Here is a 7,500-nt window from a genome sequence, read left to right as displayed (position 1 = left end):
GGCAGCAATTTTGTTGGCACAACAGCGTCGGAGGGAGTACCGAAACCTTTATGTAGAAAGGGCAATGGTGGACCCCGGCGATGTATTGCGATTTGATGACCGCGTATTAATTAGCAGATATCGTTTGCCCCGGCATGTAATAATACAATTAGCCGAGCACCTCCGCCCAAAGTTGGAGAGACCTACGCGGCGACACGGAGCCTTACCGGTAATTTTGCAACTAACCAATGCTCTGCGTTTTTTTGCCAAAGGCGACTTCCAAAGTGAGGTCGCTGACCTGGCAAAAGTTTCTCAGCCTGCCGTATCAAAAAACCTGGAGGAGGTGGCAACAGCAATTGGCGGACTGGCCGTGCACTACATACGTTTCCCTACTGGGCAGGAGGTGAATGTTATCAAAGAGGCATTTTACCGGCAGTCTAATATGCCGGGCGTTTTGGGTTTGGTGGATTGGTCATTGTTTCTGGTAAAAGCCCCTGCTGTCGACGAGGGGGCGTATGTGTGTAGAAAACCTTACCATGCCATCAATGTGCAGGCTGTAGGGGATCACAATATGATGATAAGGCATCTAGTAGCAAGGTGGCCTGGTTCTGCTCACGACGCATTTGTCTTCAATACAAGGTGGCATACTTTTCTTGTTATTACATTACATTACACTAACTTTAATATGCCTATATCTACTGTATCTAGCTATATAGCCACTAATCTAGTTCTTCTTTACTACTGCAGCGACCTGAACACTTATCTGGGGGAGAGGAATGTAAGTGGGTGGCTGCTTGGGGACTCTGGTTATCCACTGAAGGCCTATCTCATGACCCCTGTGGTGGATGAGCAGACTGACGCAGACATGCGGTAGGCCTAGGCCTATGTGTAATGCAGTCTAAATATTTATATTGCAGTGACTGCTGCCTGGAGACACCACTTTGATTTTGCTGTTGCTTTGTTTGTTATTAGATACAATCGGGCCCATAAAAAATGTAGGGCGAGAATAGAGCGGCTGTTTGGTGTTTGGAAAAGCAGGTGAGCCTAAATGTTGCACCTTGTAGAAAAAATCTGACCTTGTAGATAATACTGTCTTATATAAGTGTCATATAACTTAATAAGAATGTATGTCTCACCCATGACCATTATAAATGTGTCCAATACCAGATGGAGGTGTCATGATGTGAGTGGAGGCTACCTACAATACACGCCTGAGAAGGTGGTCCTATTCATTAAGGCCACAGCTGTACTGCACAACATCTGTAGGCTGGCAAACGTACCAGATCCTGAAGTAGACATTATTCAACAAGAGCACCCAGAAGAGGTGGAGGAGGCTCATGCCAATGGGCTGACTGTAAGGGCTCAGCTCATAAGAGACTTTTTTACAAGGCCATAAATCATTTGAAAATAAAATAAGAACTTAAAAAAGTAAATAAAAACACATTCCATATTGGTAAAATTAATGCATGTGAACTTATTTATTATTTACATTTCAATTTCATTTTCAATTTCTTTTGTGAATTTTCTCCTCTCCCATTCAAATTTCTCTCTTTCCAGAGCCAGTCGTTCCTTCTGTATCTCTAAATGCTGACGGTACAGCTCCAACTTCTCCCTCTCTATCTCAATTAAGGTTTGAGTGTCCGTTTGCTGCCGTTTCTTTTTTTCTGTGGGGAAAAAAAAAGCAGAACATAAGTCATGTAGGTTGACAGCTTAAAAAAATAAGTACATTTTTAATCTACTTGTGAAGATCTTGTTAGGCATACTTACTTGGTGATGGTTGGACTTCCAGCTGAAGGACCACTTCAGTGTTGCCAAAATCCAGCTCAATGGTTTCCAAGTCCACATTTGGAACCGGCAACCCCACCTCACTGCCTCCGTGTACGCCTGTGATGGACAAGGACAAACAAGCAGACCTAAATAATGCATCATCTCAAAGGATAGGCCTATGGCTATTGTTGCAGCAGTCAAATCGGGGTAGGTTAGGCCTACTCTTAAATATTTAGTGTTGTTATGTTCACCCCCTGCACTAGGGGGAGCCTGGCATTACTGTATGGGTTCGGTAGCAAGGACAAGAGAGCTAGCACTACTCTCAATGATACAGCATAAGATCCCGTTATTATTGCTCTCATGCATAAGCGTTATTCTAAAGTCAATGTAATGCACTACGCGTGTTCATTAACGACTCAACACATACGGCGAGCATGAAATGTTGCGATGTTAACAGGACAGCGTGGCAAAACATGACTGTGTAGCTGGGACACATTGGATAAAAGTTGTGATCGGCGTGATTTCGGTAAGCCATCTTATGCTATAACATAGAGTGGTCTACCCTGTTGTGTAATTTTGACTGCCAGCACAGTCATGTGCTTCTTTATATTATTTTGTTGTTGTGAAGCCATGCTTGTGGGCTAGTAGGCTTGTCAGACACCATTGTAGAGTTCTTATACATACCTTCATAGCTGACCGGTTTAACGAGGCCGAGCACCCTCGTCTCCGCTGGTGTCAGCACAGGAGCAGACGACGTTCCCCCTCCTGTCTTGCGTTGCTCTTTATTGGCCATCGCCGCCTTCATTTTTATCTGGCTGGTGAGCGTGGTGATTTTCTTTTTCACCGAGTCTACATCTCTATATATGCCCGCCACGGCCGTGACGGTGTTGGCAATTCTTTGCCACTCTTTGTCTTTCATTTCTTTCGTAAGTGTGGCACTGAACTTGCCGAACAAAATGTCCTTCGACTCCTCTACCAAAGTTACCAAGGCTTCCACCTCGTCGTGTTTAAAATTTAATGCTCTTCTTTTCGGATTATCCATATCTACCTTATTTTTTTCTCGCTAGTGCTAGTTGTTAGCCTACTTTGTCAAAACAAACGACACTTCACGAGACACAACGCATCATCAGTTGCTAAGGTAACAGACATAAAAAGTCGATCCTAGATGTCTCGATCGCTTACTTAGGAGTCCTAACTCGAGATAAGATAGGATTTACAAAGATAAGATAAGAATCCTAAATTGAGATAGGATTTGCTTCTGTAATACCAAAATGGAAAAAATCTTATCTCCACTCGTCTTATCTTAACTTTTGACTTAAGATAGGAAGTTTTCTGTAATCCGCCCCCTGGCTCCTGGCCTGGCTAACACTGCTGGAGTCTATATGCATGAGGAGTTTGTGTGTATTTGCAGAAGAAATAAGTGAAATAAGATCTTTATTACAGCGTTAAAAAAACATGGAAAAGGACCCTGGTGTGTCGCAACCTTGGTGGCTTTAGTAAGCCCCTGTGGTTGGAGTTTCATTGTGCAGACATCTACTTCTTAGCAGCTTTTAAAATGGAAACATACGTCAAGATCAGTAGGGCAAACCAGAGTCCATGTGGGAAAGAGCCAAAGAAAGAGAGTGAGGAGGGATCTCTCCTCTTTCACAAAAAATGACCATGTACATGTACAGTGTACGCACAACTTCTGTTCACATTTAAGAAACATAAAACCATTTCTGCAAGCACATACACGCACACACACAAGCCTGTGTGTGTGTGTGTGTGTGTGTGTGTGTGTGTGTGTGTGTGTGTGTGTGTGTGTGTGTGTGTGTGTGTGTGTGTGTGTGTGTGTGTGTGTGTGTGCGTGCGTGTGTGTGTGCGTGTGTGTGTGCGTGCGTACGTGTCCGTGCGTGCGTGGAGGAAATTGATGAATGGGTATATTACACAGCAGCAGTGTTGAAGTGGACCACTTTCAGCAAATACAGGGCTGCAGTGCTCTGCCTCTCTTCCACTCCTCTCCCTATCCCCCTCTCTCCTCGTCTGTTGTTCTCCTGCTCTCCATTCCTCTGCTCCTCCTCTCTCCATCTCCAAGTCTCCTGCTTTTTTTGCTCTGTTCTTTCCAAGCCCCCTGCAACGTCTTCATCTTTTTTCTTTCGCTATTTCCTTCTTGCGCTTTCCCTTCTTTATCTCTGGCTATTCTTTTATTATCTTCTTCGGCCTGCCTCTCATTGTCCCCCTATACCTACAGTATGTCTCTCTTCTGCTAATCTTCTCTCTCTCTCTCTCTCTCTCTCTCTCTCTCTCTCTCTCTCTCTCTCTCTCTCTCTCTCTCTCTCTCTCTCTCTCTCTCTCTCTCTCTCTCTCTCTCTCCATGGTCTCCATTCTCCCTTCCACTTTCTCCCCTTTCTTGTTGATTAATGTGGATTCATTTATGTATTGTTCGCCATGGAGTGATTGTACGACAACCTTATTGTGAATAAAGAGCACTTTAAAATCTCAGAAAATCTCAGGCATGAAACCTCTTTCTCCCACAAGCAGAAAAAGATTAATTCACCCCAATAAGGTGTGTGTGTGTGTGTGTGTGTGTGTGTGTGTGTGTGTGTGTGTGTGTGTGTGTGTGTGTGTGTGTGTGTGTGTGTGTGTGTGTGTGTGTGTGTGCGTGCGTGCGTGCGTGCGTGCGTGCGTGCGTGCGTGCGTGCGTGCGTGCGTGTGTGCGTGTGTGTGTGGATGCATATGTATGTTGGTGGGTGCATGTATGCATGTGTTTGTGTGTGTTTGACAGACAGGACAAATTACAGAGGAATGGAAAGAGCCTTTGAGTGCGTGTGCACACCTTTAAACATACGGCTATCTGTGGGAAAGTTCTAGCCATTCATCACTATGATTACACGTCGCACTGTTAAACTAACTGCACACAACACACACACACACACACACACACACACACACACACACACACACACACACACACACACACATACACTCGCACACAAACACCTGCACGCACGCACGCACGCACGCACGCACACACAGCTTACACAAGAAAACTCCACACCTCTGCATTTAATCTCTCACACACACAACCAAAGGGCAGCCATGCCAATGTCACAGAGGAGGCGGTGTGTGGGGCTCGGACACCATCATGACCACAGTGGGCTACCGGTACCTACATATTTCCCTTCCTTACTACCTTCCTTCCATCAGGCCATGCAGCGTGTGTGCATGTGTGTGTGTGTGTGTGTGTGTGTGTGTGTGTGTGTGTGCGTGCGTACGTGTTTATTATTATTTATTATTCATCACATTTGGTTCCTATCGATATTAACTTGTAATGTGGAATCAAATAAAGTACATAAAATGTGTGTACACACGCGTGCACGCGCACAGGTTATTGTATGTGCTCAAGCACATAAATGAGAGACTAGCATGCCTCCTGACCTTTGGCCAAACAGGATGCCCTTTTCAAATGATCACACAGCAATCTATAATCCCCCCCAAATGCACGACATATGCTTAGTGGCGATTAGGGGAGACGTAGGCGGAAAAGCCCGTCAATACTCCCACTGCTGAGGTAGCGGGGAAATATGGCGTTTTCAAAGCCCAGCTCAACTCAATAGGACAAGCATTCAACTGTGAGCCACCTTGCGAAAAATGATGTCGCAATTTGCTGAATGCACAATGGCCGGCATGGCTAGGCTATACAGAATGCAGACGTAGGCTAAATTACGCTATTTTTCCAACAGGAGCAGTACAAAATCTTTGTTAGCGTACAGCGGTAACCTTCAGAAATAAGAGACGCTATCCAATTACACCTGCCTAGCTCACTCTGGGTTTCTCAGCGTCTCTTCCACTTTGAAAACATTTTGACATTTCTACAGTTCTTCTCCGGTAATTTTTTCAAAAGGTCAGTGTGTTCCCCAATGGCTAACGCCTCACAGGACATTCACAAAAGCTGAAAACAGAAAACATGTACAGTGGAAGAAATGAACATCATGATCATTTTGGAGAGTTGCCCTGGAAATTATAATGTTGTCTTTAGACACACGAAGTCACATGGAAGCACATGAATGTAGTCAACATCAGCATTTCCAGGTCACCTGAACAGTGTTGTCGCATGTCCAAAAAAGTAGACCTATTATTCAATAGCTGAAGAGTTTTCAACACTGGGGTCGCAACCCTATGTGGGGTCGCCTGAAATTTTAATGGGGTCGCTTGAAATATCCAGATGTGGAGGAAAAAAAAACTGTTGAAAAAAATGTATGAATAATAATACTATCAAAATTATTATTATGATTAAAGCACCACATACACCCCTAAACTATCAAACATTATCGATAGGCTTTTCATACATTCATTTTATAAATCTGATGATGCCACAAGGATACACCCACTTAAGTTTACGCACTTGTTTAGCACCAAAATGGGATGGTAGCCTGCAGTGCCTACACACAGGGCCGATGACAGCTTTGGCCAGGCACAGGAAAAAAAAAAAAAACATCTAAAAGGGCCCCACCCAAGTCAATACATATAATGTAACGACGACCCAATTCTGTGCCCTCCCTATGCCCTTTGTCCCCCTGCTGGCTTCAGTTCCCTGCCTACACACGTAGCAACATCACATCTATTACCTTGAAAGTGCAGTAACAACTGAAAACAACACAAAATGTAAAGATTCACTCGCCCGACACCTCAAAGAACAGACAAGAGATACAAGTGAAAGTTTCTTTCAGTATGGATTACAAGCGTCATGGAAAGAAACAAGGAAAGGCCAAAATCTCTGCTATGTGGGAATGTGCTGTCTGCCGAGAGTCTCAAAACGACAAGCTCAAAAGGCACTTTCAGACAATACACAAAGATCATGTCGATATACCCAAACGTTTTTCTTTTTTTTTAAGAAATGTGCTGAGCTAAGTAAGCAGTGAGAGTACTTCAAAAAGGCTGCGGCAGTGAGTGATGCAGCACTGATTGCTTCTTTTGAAGTTAGTTACCTCATTGCTAAAACCAAGACCCCACATACAATTGGAGAGATGCTAATAATGCCCGCTGAAACCTGATACCTCTGTCTGATAATACAGTTAAGAGAAGAATCTATGCTATTGTTACTGATCAGTAGAGCACACTAGCAGAGAAACTCCGCAATTCCCCAGCCTATGCTCTTAAAATGGATGTTAGCACTGAAGGCAAGAATGCCCATGCGATGACATTTGTTCGCTTCTTAGCAGAGAGTGTAATTCAGGAGGACATTTTATACTGCCTCTTCCTGAGCACGAGACTGCTAAGGAAATGTACATTGTTCTTCAGGAATACATGGAAATACACAGAATTCTGTAAGAGTATATGGTGGGATTTTTGCACAGACGGGGTTCCGTCCAAGTCCGGCTGGTGAAATGGTTTGCAGATACTTGTCATCCAGAGAGCATCATCTGCGCTTTGGAATCATTGCATGATTCATCATGAACAACTGGCAGCTGAAGAACTGAGCGCATCCATCGCAGACATACTACGGCAAGTTGTAGCTATGGTGAACTACATCAAGCCACCTCCCCTGCGAGCACGTCTCTGTGCACAGTTATGTGCTGACATGGGCTTTGATTAGGAAGTTTTATTTTTTCACACAGATGCTTGTTGTTTCTTGAGAGGCAAAACTTTGTAGCATCTGGCGTTTTCAATGGACGTGAAAAAAAAACTGATTTTGTGGACTTTCTGTGTGACCGGCAAAAAATGTGCCTTCTTGCATATGCCACGGACACTGTCAGAAAACATAATGAACTCAAT

At 44.1% G+C, this 7,500-nt stretch overlaps 1 protein-coding gene and 1 long non-coding RNA gene across 2 annotated transcripts in view; one reads left to right on the top strand and one right to left on the bottom strand.

Annotated features, from left to right (window-relative positions):
• stxbp5a (syntaxin binding protein 5a (tomosyn)) overlaps positions 1-7,500 on the bottom strand; it is a 199,729-nt gene that overhangs the window by 97,523 nt on the left and 94,706 nt on the right. The window lies entirely within an intron of this gene.
• Positions 519-1,372, top strand: LOC134469027 (uncharacterized). Its single transcript, XR_010038923.1, has 4 exons — positions 519-618; positions 727-849; positions 952-1,017; positions 1,147-1,372. It is a non-coding gene; the product is annotated as an uncharacterized LOC134469027 (long non-coding RNA).

The sequence above is a fragment of the Engraulis encrasicolus genome, chromosome 18, assembly GCF_034702125.1.
Source record: "Engraulis encrasicolus isolate BLACKSEA-1 chromosome 18, IST_EnEncr_1.0, whole genome shotgun sequence".
In the NCBI taxonomy this organism is placed as follows: Eukaryota; Metazoa; Chordata; class Actinopteri; order Clupeiformes; family Engraulidae; genus Engraulis; species Engraulis encrasicolus.
This window is presented reverse-complemented; position numbering and strand designations above follow the sequence as displayed.